The sequence below is a fragment of the Chelonia mydas genome, chromosome 15, assembly GCF_015237465.2.
Source record: "Chelonia mydas isolate rCheMyd1 chromosome 15, rCheMyd1.pri.v2, whole genome shotgun sequence".
NCBI classification, from domain to species: Eukaryota; Metazoa; Chordata; order Testudines; family Cheloniidae; genus Chelonia; species Chelonia mydas.
This window is the reverse complement of record NC_057856.1, coordinates 27441134-27461653: the sequence shown is the minus strand read 5'-3', so window position 1 is coordinate 27461653 and position 20520 is coordinate 27441134. Positions and strand designations below refer to the sequence as shown.

At 50.2% G+C, this 20520-nt stretch overlaps 1 protein-coding gene and 1 long non-coding RNA gene across 5 annotated transcripts in view; one reads left to right on the top strand and one right to left on the bottom strand.

Annotated features, from left to right (window-relative positions):
• Nucleotides 1-14246, bottom strand: part of SH2B3 (SH2B adaptor protein 3) — a 95131-nt gene extending 80885 nt beyond the window's left edge. Inside the window, exon 1 of one of the 4 annotated variants that reach the window (XM_037878355.2) lies at nucleotides 14085-14246. The gene's annotated coding sequence lies outside the window, so the exon portion shown is untranslated. Of the gene's footprint in view, nucleotides 1-4083; nucleotides 4237-4276; nucleotides 4485-12762; nucleotides 12899-14084 lie in introns of those variants that run through there. The other 3 variants (XM_043530028.1, XM_037878357.2, XM_037878356.1) reach the window with 3 other exon arrangements.
• A 675-nt stretch (nucleotides 14247-14921) lies between these two features.
• LOC122463097 lies at nucleotides 14922-18395 on the top strand. Its single transcript, XR_006286092.1, has 2 exons — nucleotides 14922-15223; nucleotides 16015-18395. It is a non-coding gene; the product is annotated as an uncharacterized LOC122463097 (long non-coding RNA).
• Nucleotides 18396-20520: the final 2125 nt, after the last annotated feature.

Genomic DNA, 20520 nt, shown 5'->3' with positions numbered 1-20520 from the left:
AGCAGCTGTATGACAGAGCATTGGAGTCCCTGGAAGAACAGGCTCAAACGATCAAGTACCACCCAGGTCACTGGCAGGGGAGGAGGCTGTTGGTGGTTTTGGGATGACACCTTATAAAAGCCAAGGCCCCACCCACATGACAAATCCTATGACACTTTCCCCCTCTCATGACTGCTGTGTGATGTGCTGCCCTCCACCTCAGGAGTGGCTGCATCTCAGTGAGGCTGTACAACATATACGCAGGGCCAAATCCTGAAGTCCTCATTCAGGACCCAATTCTTATCTCACAATAGTTCTATACTGACTGAACTGCACTGATATCAGGCCAGTCACTCCACATTTACACCACTGTGAGAGCTAGGGATTTCCCAGTCCTTATTTAGACAAACTCTCACGAATTCAGGGTGAAATTTCCCCAAGTACTTAGCTGCGCGCAAGCTGTGGGAATCAATTTTAAAAAGGGCTTGAATCTGCCGGAGATGAGTAATGCCTGGGAGATCCATGGAATTGCACTAGGGTAAAGCTAGGCAGGCTATTTGTCCAGTTTTATATTGGAGAGTCCTCTTTAACTATGGCTTTGTCCCCTGTCCGGTACCGAGACAAAATGGGACATGGTTTTGTCCAGTATCAAGAATGGCTGACCCCATTATGAAGAGCACACCCCTCTGCAAGGTCACACTGGCAGGGGTGAGGTCACGCTGGCAGGGGAGGTCCCGTGCCATTTGTTCCCGGAAGCACCGGAACGTCCGGTATTCTGGGGATGCAGCAGCAGCCACCCTAGGGACAAAGGGGAGAGACCAGAACCAGGCCCTACACCATCAAGTAACAATAAGCCACGATTCTCTGCTACAGGTAGCAAATCAATTCAAGCCCACGTTACATACTGTTTAAGCATACAGTTGGGACTGAATTGAGTACCACGCCTCCAGGTCCACTGGAAGATTTAATAGAAGTTTTCCTGCTCAGACAAAAATTAAAGTGAAGATTTATCAGTATGTGTAGCCATGTGCCTTGGGGGACAGGGGAAAAAAAACAAAAAAAAACCACACAATCCCCCCCCCAAAAGCCAGTCAACCTCAAAAATATAAGTGGATAAAAATTTCAGAGTGGCGCCTAGTGCTTGCCACTTCCACAGCAGCTTACTCCAAGGGTGACAGAGGGAAGCTTTGGGCGGTATTGTACCTGTGCTGGTCTCAGGACATGAGAGACAAGGCAGGTAAGGTAATGCCTTTTACTGGACCAAATCCTGGTGGTGAGAGAAGCTTTCAAGCTATTCAGGACTGGGAAAGATGCTCAGAGGGTCACAGCTAAACACAAGGTGGGAAATAGATTGTTTAGCATATGGGACCGTTCAAGGCCCATCAACACCCCTGCAGTCATAGGACAGAGAAAGGAGGGGACCTAGTGAGCAAGAGATTGCTGTATGCAATCTGAATGCATCCGATAAAGTGAGCTGTAGCTCACGAAAGCTTATGCTCAAATAAATTTGTGAGTCTCTAAGGTGCCACAAGTACTCCTTTTCTTTTTGCAAATACAGACTAACACAGCGGCTACTATGAAACCTGTAATAAACCATTACTCATGTCTTTATGACTGTTGTAATGAGCCATATAGCGTCTGGATTTATGGCTTATTACAAGAATCCTTAACTCACTACCCGCCTCCCCACGCCCCGTTGATGGGCCACTTCACCTTGAATGGTCCCTTACGCTCAACCATCTTTTCCACCTTGCATTTAGCTTTGATGCTTAGAGTATCTTTCCGAGCCCTGAAGAAGGCTCTGTGTAGCTGGAAAGCTTGTCTCTTCCACCACCAGCTGGTGCAATGAAAGGTGTTATCTCACCCACCTTGTCTCTCAAAGGAAAGCTTTGTTTTTTTTAAACACCAGGAGCCAGGCACCCATCAGCTCGAGGTTAGTAAAGGGACTGGGAATCAGGATTCCTGGGTTTGATTCTTGGCTCTACCATAATTGTGTGTGGCCTTGGATGAGTCGCTTAGCAGCACGGTGCCTCAGTTACCCCTCTGTAAGATGGAGTAATAATTATGAGTCCCAAGGGAGAGCTGCAAAGCTAAATTAGTCTGTGTTTTACAAGCACGTTGAGCATTCCAGGGCTCCTTGCTCACACTGCTGCTTTCAATTCCTTCACTGCCCTAAGCATATACAGTTTCATTTTACCCAGGTGTAACAGCCAGGTAGGGTTTCACTTTAGTTTAAGATGTTAGTTCTCAAGAGGATGAGCCAATAAAGCCGGGGGTGGAGAGAATCGATAACATTCTGCAGAAGTCCAGGTACAGAACAAACACTTGGCTTGCTGTATGGCAGGCTCACAGGGGAGTGTAAAAGGGAAGTAATTACACTGACACCGCAACTAAACCCCCGTGCACCAGCCCCCCACAAAACAAGAGCAAACTTCTTACTCTGCATGACTCTCCATGGACAGACAAGTTTTCCTGCAGGTACAGCTGCCAAAGCCAAGCTTCCCACAAACAAGCCTCTTATCTGAAACTCTCTGCTCTTCTAAGCATATTACCTAGAAAAACAGCACCTCTGTCAGGCAAGCTCCGAAAGAGACAGATCCACTGGTGCACCCATTCTAAACGGCATACTCGTAACCCAGCTGTAGGAATCTGATTTACAGAGGATTCTTGACACGCAGGACTGAGCTTAACCACCCAACACTTAACCCCTGTGGTTTTCTGGTGCATCATGTTTGTTTAAATAACCACTTTAATGCTTGCAAATCTAATTCTCACACGCACAGGCCTGAATGCCACAAATGGATGGGAAGTGATGCAGAAAGGAGTTTTTGCCTCACAATCTCAGCTGGGATTCACCCTATGGACTTTATAGGCAGGCAGCCTTTATATTAGGGAGACTTCAACAACAGGTGGGATTGTTTCCCTCGTGGAGCTCTGGATATTTGGACCGACTCCAACATAAACAGGATTTGCAGTTATTGTTTTGCAAAGCCAAATCTGGGTGGCTTTAACTTGTGTCAATATTTGACCCAGAACAGCGGCATCGTGGCATTGTTCCTGTCCGTGCAGCAACCAGCAACCTCATTCCCCTAAAGCAGGAACAGCAACCACTCTCCCTCTAGTTAATCCTTCCATTACTTGGACCCAAGACAATTCCCACCTCCAGAGGACGCAGTGATGGTTGAGGCAAAGTTGGCAGTTGTTTGCACGGCCTGATCCCAGATTGCTTCCCTTCCTTGGGAGACAAGACCAGCCCTTATTGCCTGAACCAACAGGTCTGTTAGAAGCGACCCTCAGTCCAACTCAACTGCCCCCGCCACACATTAGCCCACATGCCCAGTGACAGCCGTTTGCACCCAGGTACGCCGCATGAACCAGGGGTCTCGTTGCAGTAACACGGAACAGTGGTGTTGGGGACGGTTTCAGTGTGGCTGCAGCTTTGTGAACCCACAGAAAGACAGCCCTCCACAAGCCACCTGTTAGCCACACTCTCAAGGGACCTGCTGCATGCTCCTAAACCAGTCAATCGCACCTTCATTAGCTTCCCGCTAAACCCACAGGACCCCCTCATCTCCGAAGAGCTCTCTCTTTAGGGCTGATCACTGAAGGAGTCCAAAATAATAAACAAATTTGTTCTGACACATGAGTCACATGATTTGTTAACTCAGACCCAGATTTTGCCTCTCACCCATACGGATTTCAGCGAGACGACTCATGGACTAAGGTGCTACTCAGCCTGAGAAAGAGCAGCATCACGGGGCCCTCAATTCCAGTTGCGGGGCCCAATTTAGCCTTCATCCACAGATGGGCAACCTCAAGGAGGACAGCAGAATTTCAAGGATGTAACTAAAGACAGTTATTGGTTCTGATACCCTCTATTACAAGTAATTAAGTGGGAGCCTGAAAGAACCCATCTTGACTCTCAGATCCCACAGGGAGATTACAGGGCTGGCAATTGGAAATTGGAAAAGGCATCCTTATTCTAAGCAGTTTTGCTCTGGAGACTTCCGAAGACAAACGACACAATGCCTTATGAAGCTGACAATGCTGTCCTTCTAATGGCTTTCCAGAGCCTACCTACCCTTTAAATACTGTCTCACTCACCTCCAGGATGCCACAGATGTGTGAAGGTTAGAGGACTGAATTCCCTAGCCCCTACTCCTGGGTACAGACTGTAGGATTTGACCTTGAATTTACAGACACAAGCATTCCACGCTAGATTTGTAACTACCAGCTAACTTGTCCTAAACCACCACATTCTCCAGCTCGGCTCTGCGGCGCCTTCTTATTCCTGTACCTTTTGCTTGCCTGAAGCATTTATCAAAGTCGTACATTCTGTTCCAACAGGAAACGTCCTTCGCCTGCACTTAGCTAAATATCCTGCCGCTCATCTGGTAAGCCTCCCTGTGATTAAGGCTGATAGGCAGGGACGTCGTTTGGGAAGCCCTTTCTAAAGGAGATCGATTAAATTTTTCTAGAAAATCCAAGGGGTTTAATAACTTGGATGGAAAGAGCAAGGAGATTTGGAGCATGTCAAAAGCAGAGAACGCGCCTCTTCTTGTTTACATACAGCGTCCCCCTGGACGATAAACACTTTAACTGGTCCACTTTCTGAACAGATCTCTACGCAGACCCACTGTGCTTCCTATTACGTCTTTCGAATGTTCGAGGCCAGGGAGAGATTGTATCTGTCGGGAGCCATCCGAGCCTTGCCCAATATTCTCAGAATTACTGTGTGTGTTTAGAAATAACTGGAATTGATGGGACATGAAACACCACAGGAAGAAACAGCTCCAGAGCCAGAACTACGCAGAGTGGGGACATGCTTCGTTGTGACTGTCCCAGCCATTCACCCCCCTTTGGGCCCCTGAGTTTCTACTTCTATCAGCTCTGCCAGCCTGCGAATGACTCAGCATCCTCGGGCACAGCTCTGGCTTCCTCCCGCAGACAACACGAGTGCTGGGCCCATGGAATTTCAATGGCTGCTGAAATGTGGACAGACAGCAGGGCTGTTAAAGCAGCCGTCTCCAACTGCACTTGCCCTCCAGGGGCAGAAAACAAATCCAAGCTCCCCATGCACACTTCTACGAAGGAGACAACATGTCTTGTTTCCCTGGCAGACTAACAGAGGAGCCAAGAAAGCAGGTTTAACCAACGGACTCTTGTGACACTCTCTGATTTAACAAACCAGAGCATGCTCCTTGCACACACCCCCATCATATTCACCTATGTATCAGATGACCCCTTCCCACGCACACCACCATATACACTTATGGAGCAATTCAGTTAATCAGAGGTGCCTTCAATACACTGATAAATGACAGCAAGTTATGAGGATTTGCTCACAGTAACTAGCAGATCTCCCCCTGGCCTCCATGAATGTGCCAGCAAAACCGGTTAACGAGCGAGGTTGTTTGCTTGCACAAGCTCCATGGTACATGCCCAAATCCAGTGTCTGATATGTGCCAATGGATTGCTGGGAGCAGTAATGGCAAGCGGTTGAAAATACATTTCAAAATGCAATGTATTTTTCTAGCCAGGACCATAATCGGAAATACACTCCCAGAGTTTCCTCTATTTCAATAGTGGACGGAATGTATTGTATAGCTGGGAATTCCGACTGCATGCAGATGCAATTGTCTCCTAAATTACATGGGCAGTGAAGGATGTGCCCCGTTTCACCTAGATTGGCAATAAAGTCTCAGATTTGGCCTGCCAATAGGATTTGGGGTCATGATAATTTCTGCATTCTTAACTGACCTGTTTTGCAAATGAACAATGATAGTAACATAGGAATTGCCAGACTGCATCAGACCTATGGTCATTCTAGCCCAGTATCAAGTATAGTTGCCAGCACCAGATGCCTCAAAGGAAGGTGCAAGAACACCACAGTTGGGAGACGTGGGGTAATCTGCTTCCCGTGAAGGTCTCTTCCTAATCCCTACGAGTTAGAGAGTGGCGTAATCCCTGAAGCATGAGGTTATATATCCTTTTCAATATTTTAGCATTACCTGTTACAACTCTGGATATTCTTGCTGTTCATATAAATGACTGAGCAGTCTGTGAATCTTGCTAAATGTCTGGCCTCAATAACATCCTGTAGCAATGAGTTCCACAGTCTAATTATGCACTGTATGAAAAAAGTATTTCCTTGTAATCAGTTTTGAAAATGAAGGTTCTTTCTACTACACTTTATTATATTCCATGAAACTGAACTATGACAGTCATCTCTGGTTTGGGCCAAATTTCTTTTCAGATCCATTTCATTGGCTTTGAGGCTATGAGAGGCACTGCCCACAATCAGGCCCGGAGAGATTTACTTCATTGGTAAATGTGATGGAAACACCGATTGAATGTAAACATTCCAAAAGCTAGCTGTTTTTACATGCTGCATGCAAACCCCCTCACTCCCCCATGTGTACCTCAGACCTCATTAGAGCAATCCTTATTAATTCTACATGTACAAAAACCGATTCAACCATTAAACAAAGCACATCATGAAACATGTACCACAAATCTTGCTCTGTAACCTGACTGAAGTGATTTCAATAGGCAGCCTTGTGAATACGTCTGTGTATCATGAGAATATACTAGGAGCGAGTTTGCACGCCTCCTGGTGATGGAACACTTCTCGGTCTGCCCAGGGGAGTTGGTAACAGGATACAAACACGGGGGTCAAATACGACCTGGGTTAAGGCCCCAAAGTTACTATCTGGTGACTGGGGGCCTACCTGCAATGAATACAGTGGTCTCGGCCTACCTCCAAAAGGAAGAGTCCTCTTCAGAAAAATCACTTTCATGGTTAGCACCTTTGTTGGTTTAGCCCATGCCGGGAAGTGGCGGCCTCAGGACCCGATGTGGGGTCAGCCCATGCCAGGAAATGGTAGCCTCGGGCTCTGGCATGCCCTGACCAAAACAGATTAGCATGCGTCTCAGCAGGAGCCTTGCTCCAATAAGGTCTCAAATGAACGTTGCTTGGGGTCAGCATTTCTGAGACTCTGGTCTCGAGGAGGTGCAGACATGTGAACTTTTTCCCTTTCCTGTTTACCAGCGTCTTTCAGCGTGCAGCAGAGGCTGCGTTGCCCTCGGGTGCAGAATAGAGCAGAGGCGTCTCTGTGCCGAGGGGGAACAAGCCTCCTAGAGCCCAGCGTCTCAGAAACGCTGACCCAAAGCAATGCCGCCTGCTGACACATGGGGCCCAAGCAACAGAGGCTGCCCTGTCGGAGGATCCCACGAGAACACCACAGTCCCACATCTGGGTTGCATCGGCGCTGGTTGGCCTAGTCTGTGTAAATGGGTCCCACCTGCTCAGCAATTGAGACACCACGCTGGGCTGCAGACCTGTAAAGGACCGTGTTCTAGTGAGGCAGCACTGGAAGCAAATCCTCAGTGGGCTGCTAATACTGTAGGGAGAGGTTAATAAAATGCTTTGGCCCAGAACGTGCCACGGAGACAGCCCGAGAAACATGCCCTAAGGGTGATCTGTGAAGGGGAGGGAAGGAAGTGAGCTTGGGGCGCTTTTTTTTTTTTTTTTTTTTTGGGGGGGGGGGGGGGAAGGTGTCTTTATGATGGTCAAAGTTGTTGTTGCTTGTTTGGGGCGGGGGGGGGGGTGTGTATTTAAAAGCCAAACTTGCTTTCTATTTGTTTCATTACCTTAGAAATACAGGTCCCAGCGACCAGTGGGGAACCGGTGGGATTGTGACATCACACAAAGCAAGGAAATTAAAGCTGGTTTGTTGAGAGGCGGCGGGATATTTATTCAGACTTGTAAAATTCATTGGGTTTTGCTAACACATGGGAGAAAAAGTCCCTTTGGGAAGGATTTCCCAGCCCTGCTCTAAGAGGACAGACAGCTCCTGCATCGGCCTAACAGACCAACACAAAAAGGGAAGACTTGACATACCCGATATTTCTAAAGGAAAAACAAACAGGAAAGACACTTCTTTTAAACCATAAAGCAGCAAAGAGAGGCCCAACTCCAATAGGTCACCGAGCGTAGGTCACACTTTAAAAGAAGTAATCTACCACGAGCTTCCATTTTTCCACATGCTCCTTTGAGTGCTTCTGGCAACAGCAATGAGCTCTGCTTTACTCAAAGCGACGGCAGAACAGAGAATCTCTCCCCTAGCTGAGGGGTGCTGACGCTTTTAAAGAGAGAGTCCAGAACAGCAACTGGCCCCCGAACCACCGACACACGATCGACTCGGCGTTCCCGTTCCTGATGTGGATTCCCAGTGAAACCAACTGGAGTTTTGCCATTGACGACGGCAGGAACACGGCGAGGGAGGCACGCCGGGCCAGGTACTCAGCGCGTGGGGAGCTAACACTGACCATCTGGCCTATTCCCCCTGTGCAGTTTACTAACACTGTAGTCACATATCGAACTGGGTCCCTTTTGTACAGATGTCGGGACACAATCTGGAGCAGGAGTTCTCAACCCGCTGCCCAATCAGCCCACAGCTGCAGCCCATGTGACATCCTTAGGGGCCTAACTAGAGCGGGGTAGGAGGGGCACCTGCCCTGGGCCCAGAGCCAGCAGGGTGAGTGCAAAAATGGGGTGGCACAGGATCAGGCCCAGCATCAGCACTCCCAGCAAGATCAGGCCCAGCGGCATCAACCCCCTCCTCCCCTTCCCAGCAAAATCAGGCCCAGCGGCATTGGCAGGAGGCCAGGGTGCTCAGCACCCTCCCACCCTGCAGATTCGTGGGTCCAGCGACCCCAGTTGCAGCAGGCTCCCTGGCACTAGGGCTGCAGGGAGGGGGATACAGCTGGTGCACGGGGGACAGACTCTAGGTGGGGGGACTGGTGACAGTCCCTGGATGGAGGGCTCTGGGGCACAGTTCCTGGATAGGAGAAGTTGGGTGCATGGGGGACAGTTCCTGGAGGGCCTGTTCTGTCCTGGACAGGGCACCATCTCTGCAGGGCAGGCATGTGTGCCAGCCCAGTGGTGGGGAGGTCTGGATCCTGGATGGGGGACAGTTCCAGGGGGGTTATTTCCTGGCTGGGGCGGCAGGGTGCACAGGAGGCAGTCCCTGGCTAGGGCATGCCCTGCACCAGGCAGGGCTCCCCATCTTTGCAGACAAGCTCTGAAGCCACACTCTCCGGGCACTCTGCCTAACCATGCCGCCAGCAGCAAACAGGGAGGGTGGCAATACACCATGCCAGGCCACCCTTACAGTAAATTAATTCATTTTAACACTTAATGTTTTGAGTTATTTTTCTAACTTAAAAGCTCTTGGCAGACATTTGCCAGTGTTGAATTGAAAGGTACTATATCGATTTAAATCCTATTGCGGTCATATAACAAATACGAAGCCTTATTTTTTGGTAAGTGTACAGGTAGTATAGAGATTGTGTGGCTACAGCCCACATGATACACAGAGAGCTGCATACGTGGCCCACAAGGGTAAACAGGTTGAGAGCCACTGCTCCAGTGATGGGTTCTAATGATAAACGCAAGAGCTGCAGAATCAGGCCCAGCATCTTTCTATCACAAAAGAGACACACACACACACACACGGCAAAAAGAGGCTATTTTATAAGGACACTATCAAATGAAATATGGCACCACCCTGAGGATTTGTAAAATTCACCTTTTACAAAACCCAAGAACAAACTTTTTTTTTTTTGCCATGACAGTGGAAATTGTTAAAGCATAATAAAGCAAACGACAAACCAAACAAACAACCCACACACACCCAAAATTTAACATCCCCAGGGACCATCTGCAACCCAAACACGGCAAAACCTGAGATGGTGCATGGCAATCTGAAAATGAAACTGATTGCTGTTTCCACTCTTGGGGCCAAAAGAAATGTAAATGATTGAAGTATACCCTGAAAAGTAAATTGGATGTTTAAAAAATACTTTCAGTTTTAACATTATCAGAGGCTCATAACACCATACATAAGGAAATCAGAGTTTTCCAGACTCATGAATTTTAAGCTGACAGCCCCCCTTTAAATTCAAGGACTATTTAACATTGTTCTGTACATACTTACCCTCTTGCCCTGTTTTGAGAAGTAAAAGTCGTAAGCAACAAAACAGAAAGTTCCCAGAACTAAATTCTACGAACAAAGTCACGGTTTCTCTCCAGGATTACATGCATTAAAGGAACCATTGTGCGCAAGGCAGTTGCCTAGCGGGGTTGAGCTGCTCTGTCTAGCACGCTGCCAGCCTGATCATACATGAACCATGCTTTAGAAGCTGACACCGTAACCAATTTGATTAAAGTAAATGCAGTGCTGCAACCGGGGCGACTGAAATCCTCGGCATCCGCAGAGTGGGTACAACAGGGACAGGAGCAGCAGAAGCTTCCCTATGCTACTCTGTAGCCTTGACCTGAAGGGACCATCCCGTGAGGGTGAAAAGGTGCTTAAGACCCATGCCCCATTCATTCACTCTTTATTCTCTCTAACAAGACCATGCCTACAAGATCCCACTTCCCCAGAACCCCCACCAATGAAAGTAATCTGGGGGAATGCACCGGATCAGTATATCACCTGGCTAACCTGTCCTGCCCCTTCCCAGGCCACGCTGCTGGTAGGCTCCAGCAGCCTGACAAGAGTTTCCCCGCACCTCTGGGTGAACTCAAATGCTCTACTCCGCTGCATCCAACAACTGAGGGTTACTTTCCATGTGCCTGCTATTTCCCTTCCCTTCCCTAGCCTTAGGAATTGGGATACTACTTGACACCCCTCTGATTGCTACATTTCTATTAGATTTTCCAACTCTGATCAGTATTTTTATTTCAGGCCAAGTACTGTTAACAGTTAACATTTTGCAATGTTATAGAACTTCATGGGGCTTTTTCTTCATAATTAAACATACACCCATGTAAGTAACAAACAGGAAAATCGGGTTAGCATCATGCCACTGACTTCGGTAAAGTTATTCCTGATTTACAGCAGCATGGGAAGACATATCAAACCCAAACATACTTATATTTGTACAACATAATATGGTCATAACTGGCCCCATTCTGATCTCACTTGAGTGACTCTGGCTTTTCAGTAGTGTAATATAGCATATAAAGAAATCCTAGTGTTCTCCCAAAATATTTTTAAAGGTCACTGGAATCTCACACACGACAGTACTTGCACACTTTAAAAATTGCCCAGTTGTTTCACACCTGCATGAAAAGCCAGCAGGCATCCCAGTGATTGACAGGTTATTGCCACCATACCAGGCTGTGACCTGCTCATGAACTGACCTTTGAGAGCATTAGCCACCCTTTGCTTGAAGCCCGAACAGCTTGCTACCAGCAATCCTTACAATAAAACGTGTGTTCCAATCACTCAGGCCAATTAAAGTTATTCTAGGGTCTGTGAGAAACAGACTCCATACAAATAATGATCTAACACACAGTTAGAGGTATTGCAGTAGCTCAAAACTCAAAGAATAATGAGACAGTGAAATAAATACACTAAGTATGCAAGGGATGTGGAAAGTACTTCTGGGAATTTTTTTCTGCTGATCTCTAAAGATTAAAAAATATTACATAGCCCAACAACCAAGGGAAAGATAGAAAACTATGATGTCTGTGTGCAACAGAGTGGGACTGAAGGTCCGGGAGCACGTGCCCTTGATAACAAAAGAAAACATCCTTTGCAAAAAGCAAAGGTAAACTATAGTACCCTCTCTCCGTGGGGGGCAAAGAAATGGTGGTGCACGTGAGAGGGAGAAGGGGCGACCAAGGCATGTGCCTGGTGAGTGCATGCTGGTTTGCTCTCCATCCTCTCCCCCAAATCAACATGGTTTTTATTTTTAAATATCAACATTTGGAAAGCTAAAAGTGTCACTGGACGTCTTGTCTGTACACAGAGCTGTGTTTAACTAGAAGAGTGATTTTATATCCATTTAGTTAAACCCGTGAAACATGTGTGTTTTCACAACCTTATACCAGCTTAAAGCTAGCATCTCTCCATTCAATTTGCACTAGTGAATTTACAGGTGCAAGCTAAACCAGCAGAACCAGTTTCGAACAGCCCCCACACAAAAGCTGCACTGGTTTAACGAAGCCCAGGCAAGTTAAACCGGTGCAACTTCTGTGTCTAGACAATGTCCCTTTAACTCAGACACAACAACGATGAGAGCTATATAAATATCGAGGCAGCCTCGTGTACTCACTGAGATCCAACCACATTATAATGGACTTACGGTCTAAGTTACGTATCAGCACACTGGCGTAAGCCCAGTGGAGAGGTGGAAGAGTAACCAACAGAAGGGTTTAAAAAGCAGAGTCCCCCTTAGTCATACATCTCCTCACACCGCTCCCCTCTCTTGGGACCGACTTACTTAGCTTTATAAACATACAGTCATGCCAGATCGGAATTTGGCCCTTTATAGGTTTGCAGTGGTGACACTAGTGTGATCCTAACATGATCCTTCTAACACAACAGGCTATTTAAGCAGCTTACACTTTGTCTTATGCCTGAGCGCTCTGTAGGATTTGTGCCAATTCTGTCATCCTGCCAAGGTTTTTCCTCAACAGAACGAGGAGCTGGCACAAAACAAGACTTGAAAGTAAAAGCCATTGATTTCCTTGATTAGACACAATGCAAAGCCACAGAGCTCTCATTCTAAACGAATTTCCATGGAAGAATTCGGGATGCCAGCAGGATGGCCACTCCTATGTCTCGAAAGGGTCCTTCCAGAGGTTTTATAAACACAAACAAGAAATTGTAACAGCCAGAAATGCGGAGTTCCATAAATTACAAAGAAAAGTTTTTTTGTTTTTTTGTTTTTTTTTTTTTTGGGGGGGGGGGGAAGGAGGTAACTTACAAGGAAATATTAGTTTGATCTGCTTTCAATGAAGCCAAAGGCAAAAACCTCCCTTTGATTTCACAGGCCCTTCTACTCAATCAAATAACCTGCTGGTACAACTCCAGTTCCCCCAGAGGTGCCTCAGAAATAGGCTTCTCCGAGCAGGTTGTCAGTTCTTCTCTCCGCCACTTGTTCAGTTCCCTTATTGCAAAAAGGTAAGGAGAGTCCCCGGCCGGCCACCTAACACCTCCCTTCCCCAGTCCATCTTGAGTCAACTGGTAATAACAACTCCTCCTGGGCTTCCTGGCGGACCGTAAAGCCCAGGTCAGGTCGCGGTGACTCTTCCACCCCCAGTGCCCGAGCCAAAGCACCTCAGCGCACAGCCCATGTGCGAGCGAGCCGCAGGCTTGGGAACTTCGCGGCTCCTAGTGCCCGGGCTGGAGGGAACGGAGCCCGGCCTGGGTGCCGCGGGCAGCCGGACCGCTCCAAGGAGCGACCAGCCCCGGCCCTGGAGACCACAGCCGCTAGCCCAGTCTGCTGCAGGCCCCGAGGGCTGGCTCTGCCGGGCGTGAGGCACCGACCGCAGCGGGCCAGCCCCGGCTCTCGGGGCCAGGGAGGGGCAGCCTGGTGCCTCGCCGGGCTGAGACTGGCGCGGTCCCAGGGAGACCCTGCCCCACCCCCGGCAGGTCAGACCGGAGACCCGGGGCGCTCTCCAGCCATCACCCGCACCAAGTCCCAGGGCCGGGGCTTTTCAGCCCGCAGCCGGGCGGCTCGGCCGCTGGAAAAGGGGCCGGGGCACGTGGGGGGCGCCCCGTGGCCGGCGACACAGCGCCGGGCCCCCCACCCCGGACGGGGACAGCGTGACCCTGGAGCCTCAGGCCGCCCGGCTTAGGCTCCTGCTTGGACGGGCTTGAACCCCCCGGCTCCGGGGGAGCGGCTGGGGGGCTCCCAGCCCCTGGGCCCCGCAGCTCCCGGGGGCGTCGGGGGGACCTGGCCGCCCCCCACCCCCGCGCGGCCCCTCCCTACGCAGCAGGAATAGGAGCCGCGGCCGCCGCTACTTTCACTTTCCAGGACAGCCGGGCGGGAGGGGCCCCGGCCGGGCGAGCCCGGGCCCCCCCGTCCCTGGGGCGCCGGCCGGGCGGGCCCCGCACCTGCCCGGGACTCGGGCGGATGGAGTCGGCGGCGCTCAGCGCGCACGTGGCGATGCTGCCGCCGAGCCCGGTTCGGGCCCCATCCCACCGCCCGTCTGCGGTCCGGGCGGCAGGGCCCCCCCAGCGGCCCCCCGGGGAGGCGGGTCCCCCGGGGCAGGCGGCGAGGGGGCGCGGGCAGGGGCCGCGTACCTGCAGGAGAAGCCGTCCGTGTGGCGCTCGCCCATGGTGCTGGCCGCGGGGCCAGGTGCCGCTGCCTCGGGCCGGGCGGCGCAGGGCGCGGGCAGCGAACCCGGGCGCGGCGAGGGGTCGGCGGCTCCGCGTTTCTACTTGCCGGGGGCCCGGAGCGCGGGACCCGGCCCCCGGCGCTGGGTCCCGGGCCCCTTCCCCGGCTGCTCTGCCAAGAGCCGCGGCGCCGGCGGGGGAAGCGGGGCAGGGGCCGGCCAGCGGGCCCGAAGCGGCCTCGGGCGTAGACAGCGGGGGCAGCGCCCGGCGCCTCTTCCCTGGGCGCCCACGTGCGCGGCGCTCCGGTCTCCCCGGCGGCCGCCGGAGCCGCTGGGGCGCGGGTCTCGTCCCCGGGCGCTCAGCCCGTCCGCCCTGCGAGCCCGGGCTGGGGCTGCGGCTGTGCAGCCCTGCGTTTAAAAGGCAACGCTCGGCCCCATGAGGCGAGAGGGAGTCGGAGTCCGGCCGCAAAGCGATACCGAAAGCAGCCGGCCGGGGCAGAGGCGGCGAGGGGGCGGGGGGGGCCGGAACGGCAAAGAACGAGCCCCCACCCCCGTCTTATCTCGGGCTGGAAAGGCGGAGAAACGACACCACTTGCGCTGTGCACACGGCGCCTGTCGCCAGCCTGCGCCGCGGCCCTGCTCCGGCACGGCCAGGAACCGTCGCGATACGCGGCGCGGGGGGGGGAGAACTTCGGCTTGACGGGTTTTCCAGCGACCTTTACAGCAAAATTGCAACCTGACATTAACCTGCCGCCCCTACTTCCCTTCTCCAGCACGCGGCTCCCGGGCCATTGCGCCGCAGCGGGCGCCCTCTGGCGGTGCCGTTGTGTCAGCGCGGGGAGGGGGCGAGGGGCCCTTTTTGGGGCGATTTACGGTGGTGTTTTATTTACTGCTTCGTTTACTTAAGAACAAAGTCAGCCGCCGTTAAAGTGAAAGAAGAGCCGAAGAAACAAAAGACATGAGATCGCGGGCTTCGCATTCTCCAGCGGGAATTCGGTGTACCAGTGCCATTTGCACACTCACCAGGAGAGAAAGGTCTGGGAGGAGGGTTGGCGAATTCTGCTTGGGAAGCACTGTGAGACCTTGGATGGAAGGTGCAGAGTATTGGTATATTATAGATTTATTGGTATATTATAGATTTATAGAGTATTGGTGTACTATAGATTTTCTGTTGTCTTCCACCCACCCACTTTTTTATTGCCAGGGACGCTTTCAGCTCCTTGGGGGGAGCGACAGCTCAGTGGTTTGAGCAGTGGCCTGCCAAACCCAGGCTTGTGAGTTCAATCCTTGAGGGGGCCATTTAGGGATCTGGGGCCAAAACGGGGGCTTGGCCCTGCTTTGAGCAGGGGGCTGGACTAGATGACCTCCTGAGGTCCCTTCCAACCCTGAGATTCTATGAAAAGCCTGTCCCATCCTGCAGCTCATTGTGTTAGTGCACAAGGGAGTTTGTTATGCTTTCAGGGAAGCTGTTTATACACTTGGGAATTCTTGGAGACCTTTTCTTCTTGTTTTTGTCCTTCCATCGTTGTTAAATGACATAATCCCTCTGCCACAGGCAAGCTAAGGGGCTTTACCCAAACCCAAAGAATATTGATCACAGCAGAGAGTGTCGCCTTGTTTTCCCCTTAGCTGTGTTTGAAAAGGGGATCAGGATAAAAAAATGCAATCACCGTGCCTTTCTCTGTGATCAAGCCTGTCCTCAAGAGGAGGGATGGACTCCACTACCAGCAGTCTTTGCTGTCTTGGAAGCAAAGGAAAGAAGCTTTAGGTGTAACTCCAATTTGAGACTGGTCAATGGGATGATTGTCCCAGAGAATTAAGGGCTGCATCACTGGCCCTCAGACACACAATCTACTGAGCCATCCAAAATGACAGGACGACGCTTATTTGCCTTACAGAGTGAAACGTGGTTGGTCTGTGCAGTCACTTCTGGCCCAGTCACAACTCCCACTGGCTTCGCTGCAAGGTCTGTGTGTGCAAAAATACCAGGCTAGGGCCCTTTCTTTGGCGTTTTACACTCATACCTAGGCTGTGAAGAATCAGAAACGCTGGGGGAACGAAGGGTTTTCCCTTCTTCTAGAGCAGAACTGCGTATGCAGTGGATGGTGCCCTCACTGACACTCGACAACCTGACGCACAAAAGATTTTGAAGCTTCCTTTAAAACCTGCCTGGGTGGAAAACATCTGCTCACCTACCACAGTACCTAACCCTACAAGCAACTGCAGCTACCCCTGCTGACCACCAGCCTCTGCCTGTCTGCTTGTGTACTGTAATTCCACACTAAATGGCTGAGTACCTTCCTCTGTACAGCTGATGACACTCTTATGTCTTGGGAAGCTGAAGTACTGGGATCCTGGGGGGAGGGGTGGGTCAATTCCTGTCTCTGCCACAGACTTCCTGTGTGACCTTAGGCAAATCTCTTAATATTGTGCTTCAATGCCCCAGCTGTAAAAAAAGAGATCACAATCCTTCCTTTGGCTGTTGTGTCTAGTTAGATATAAGCTCAGCAGACAGGGACTGTCTCTTACTGGGTAGATGCACAGTTCTTAGCACGGCAGGACCCCAGTGCAACCATAAGACAAATAGTAATAATAGAACAATACCACACCAAATCCCTCCATTGTTACCTGTATATAATACCACCCCTAAAACCTGAGTACGTAACAGATATTTACCTCCGGACATACTTGTAACCATCTCTATAAAACACAGACTAACAGTTCTTTTAATTGCCTGTTTCCTGTTGCAGGGGAACTCCTTGTCCACACCAACTCAGCCCTAAATATAGGGCAAAGCTCCCACTGCCGTCACTGGGACTGCTGGGTCTGCAGCCAGATGCAGGTTCAGGCCGAGTGCAGGTAGCAGAAGTGTCTGACGGCCTCCGAGTTCATGTCGTAGCAGGCCCTATATGGTATTATCCTCGGTCTGTTGCAGTTGTTGCGTGATGTCAGTTGGAGTTGGAGTCACGACGTGTCCCATATGTGCCCGATCACTCCACACGGGCAGCACAGCCATTCCGTTAGTGGGTTAAGCCAGTGCTTATTTTTAGCTAAGATTCTTTGTTTGTTCTGGTGCTCCTGGGAAGTGACTTCCTGTAAGGAATGTTAAACATCGCTGTGACTGGCCCTGCGGCTGGGCCAGGCCCACGCTGCTCCGGAGTGCACCAGGAAAACCTCTGTAAAATGCCTCCACCTAGGATTTGTCTAAGGATAAAGGGCGATGCCCTCCCAGCCCAGGTGCCAGGGCGTCCCATCCAATTGTTTGAGCAGATGCCTTGTTCTCTGAACGTTTTTCTAAAGGCTTCAGTGCTGCTTTTGTAACTAGGAAGACTGGTTCCTAAAGAAATGATAAGGGGGTCTCAGTGAACTCATGGCTATCTGGGTTAAAAGGTTTGGAGAGCTACTGATGCATGCTGTTTAATGATTAATTGGAGGTTTCAGAATAGTTAGTTAGGAGTAGACAGTCTCTGCCCCAAAGAAGCTGGTATCTCAGAGTAGCCAGGATGCACCGGGAAGCCAAGAAGAGCGAATGGCTGGCATTCTATATAAATCACCCTTCATTTTATTGACTCACTTCTTGTGGGATGTCTAGACTGCAGTGAGTCTGCAGGAGCCATTGGGATAAAAGGAGAGTGGGGTTTGCTGGACTGAAATAGGGAGGGCATGGCAAGCACATGGGGCAGTGTGCAAAAAGGCACAGGTGTCTGTGGGAGACACAGGGCAAGGAGGCAGAGTGAGGGAAGGGTAGCAGTTGCAAACTGCTTTGAACCAGGAGAGCACTGTGTAAGTTCTATGCCCATTACACCTTTGGTAATATCTCATTTACTTTTAGGGGGGTGCGCGTCATGGTTATTGCGGGGTTCTGGGAGTCTGGGCTTGTCTTCTGGCCCTGCTGCTGACTTGCTGTGTGATCTCGGGAAAGTCACTTCACTGCTTTGTGCCTCAGTTTCCCCCATCTGGAAAATGGAGAGATTCACACTCACTGGCTGCACAAAGGGTACTGTGGGACCTAATCACTATGGGTAAAGCATGTTGAAATCCTTGGCTCAGAGGATTCATTTAAATAGCATCTGGTGCCAAAATGGGAACCCCAGACTAGAACAGCAGGGGAGATGGTGCAGGCCAGAGCCCAGGAATTACCTAAAATTCCTGCATGTAAGAAAGGAATGCTGCCACAAACCTAAAAGTGAGTTTCTGGTGCCATCTAGTGGATATTTTTAGTATTGTGCTGGCTAATAAAAGAGAATTAGTTTTCTAATAAATGTATATCAGCGTTTGACAAAGTTTTTATATTGGCTTTGAAATTCTAACCCTTTGTTTACCTGGCTGTCACCAGGCTGGGTAACAAATTCACACTCAGTCTCCGCACATTCAAAAATCCCAGTACACACAGCAGAAGGGTTTTCACAATATACTACTGAATAGGGCCTCGTCTTGCATTCTGTCCACACTCCTAACGCCCACTGAGGCTAAGAGGAGTTTGGGGATCACGCCAGAGAGCGGTTCTGGTATGGTCACTGCAGGCCAAATGGCTGAAATGTGGAACCCCTGTATTTTGTGGCCCCCTCCTGCCACCATTGACAGATAATGGTTTGTAGCTAGAAAGGGTGGTGTTTAGGAGATTCTCCCCTGTTATATTATTCTGAGTGGTAAGATTCAAAAACCATTACAAAAATAAAACTGGGGTGGGGGGGGGGAAACAATAACGAAGTCCAGCAGGTGCATCCTCCCCTGGGTCATAAGAAGGGTTTGAACTTTGGCCCAGATCCAAAGGTATTTAGGCACCTAATTCTCATTAATTTCAATAGGAACCTAACTCCCATTAAGGAGCTGGGCCACTGGTCCTTTAGCTCCACAGAACAGCGCTCTACCCTGTGAGCTAACAAGTAACTGTTCGCTCTGTATACGGGCCAGCCACTCGAGGATCCTGTGGCACATTCTTTGCCAGAGGGTTGCATAACTATTTGCAAGACAGCAGTAGAATATTAGGAATCAGGACTTCTGGCCTCTACTGCTGTCTCGGATGGCAGTGTTACCTAGTGGTTACAGCCAGGCTCACCAACCATATAGATTTGGCACATTCAGCCTGAATGAGACCTCAGGCAGGCATATTAGAAGCCTGGTTTCTATTCCCAATGACCTTGTAATGACCCAGTGCAATGTTTCAGTTAACTTCTCTGTAAAATGAGAGGGAAATTATACTTGCCTGCTTCTTAAGGGCCGGGTTAGAGGCCTTGCTCCACAAGAAGGGCTGTGAAGGGCTCAGAACTATAAACAGCAGCGAGCAGAAGAGATGAGCCTCGAACTCGTGGTCCTCTGGCTCCTAGATTTCCCCCCCTGGACTAGAGACTATTTCATTAGGTGGGGTTCTCACTCATCTGGGCAGTGTTGACTGTGCACTGAAATAGGGAGGCCACAAATCAAAATTTGGACTCTGAACTACTTGCAATACTAATCAGAGTCCTGGTTTGGAAAGAGCGCACGGGTGGACGCTTTAGTCCCAAGGAATGAATGCCTCTCGCTCAGAGATTGCTGTACTGGTGAGGTTTTCCCTTAGCTTCTTGAGCAGACTTGTGTTTCCTGTAGGAAATGGATTCAGAAGTAGTAAGTGCGGGGCTAGCCCAGCAAACACAGAAAGGAGCCGATGCGCGCGGGCACACACAGAAGTCGTATGTGCAGCTTTAGAGATTCCCCTGGTTCTGTTCACCATCACACCAGTTTTACCACAGGTTAACTAGTGGTTTCAGTGGAGTCATTCCTGAGGTGTGAATCAGATCAGTGACCCATTCAGGCCAGATGTAACTCAGGGATTGTCACAACATTCCAGGGGGCCGAGTAACAGGACAAATGGGGCCTGTGTAACAAACAGGTGTTGAGTGAAATTTCCTTCCCTACATAGCTCCAGCTGGAGGAGGGTGATGGGAAGCCATCAGAATAAGAACAATAGGTAAATCCGGATTAAAGAGGAAACCCTCTTAACTAACTAGTGAGCAGGACAGCGGCTGGCTGCCTTTAATTACTTCACAGAGGGATCCGCCTGATTGTTTACCTTCCTTGGTGTTAGGTTTTTCCTGTTCCACTGAGATGGCTCTCGTCTGGGCTCAGTGACAACAGGGCACAGCTCAGTTTACAACCCACACAGCTGCCTACACTAATAACTGTGCATGTTTATATGGCTCATGTCACCCTGCTATGGGGAAGGAAGGTTTATAGTGCCTGGCATTGGTGTGGGTGTGGCTCACAACGCTAACCAAGGCAATTAAGCAACACTGGATTCCGGCTAAGGCCTCATCTACATACATACCCATGTTGCCCCAGCCCCGATTTAGCACACAGCCCTGAGCAGAGATGCTTGAACTGGTTTCAAACCAGCTTGTATCAATAAGTTTACACCTTTAGTTCAA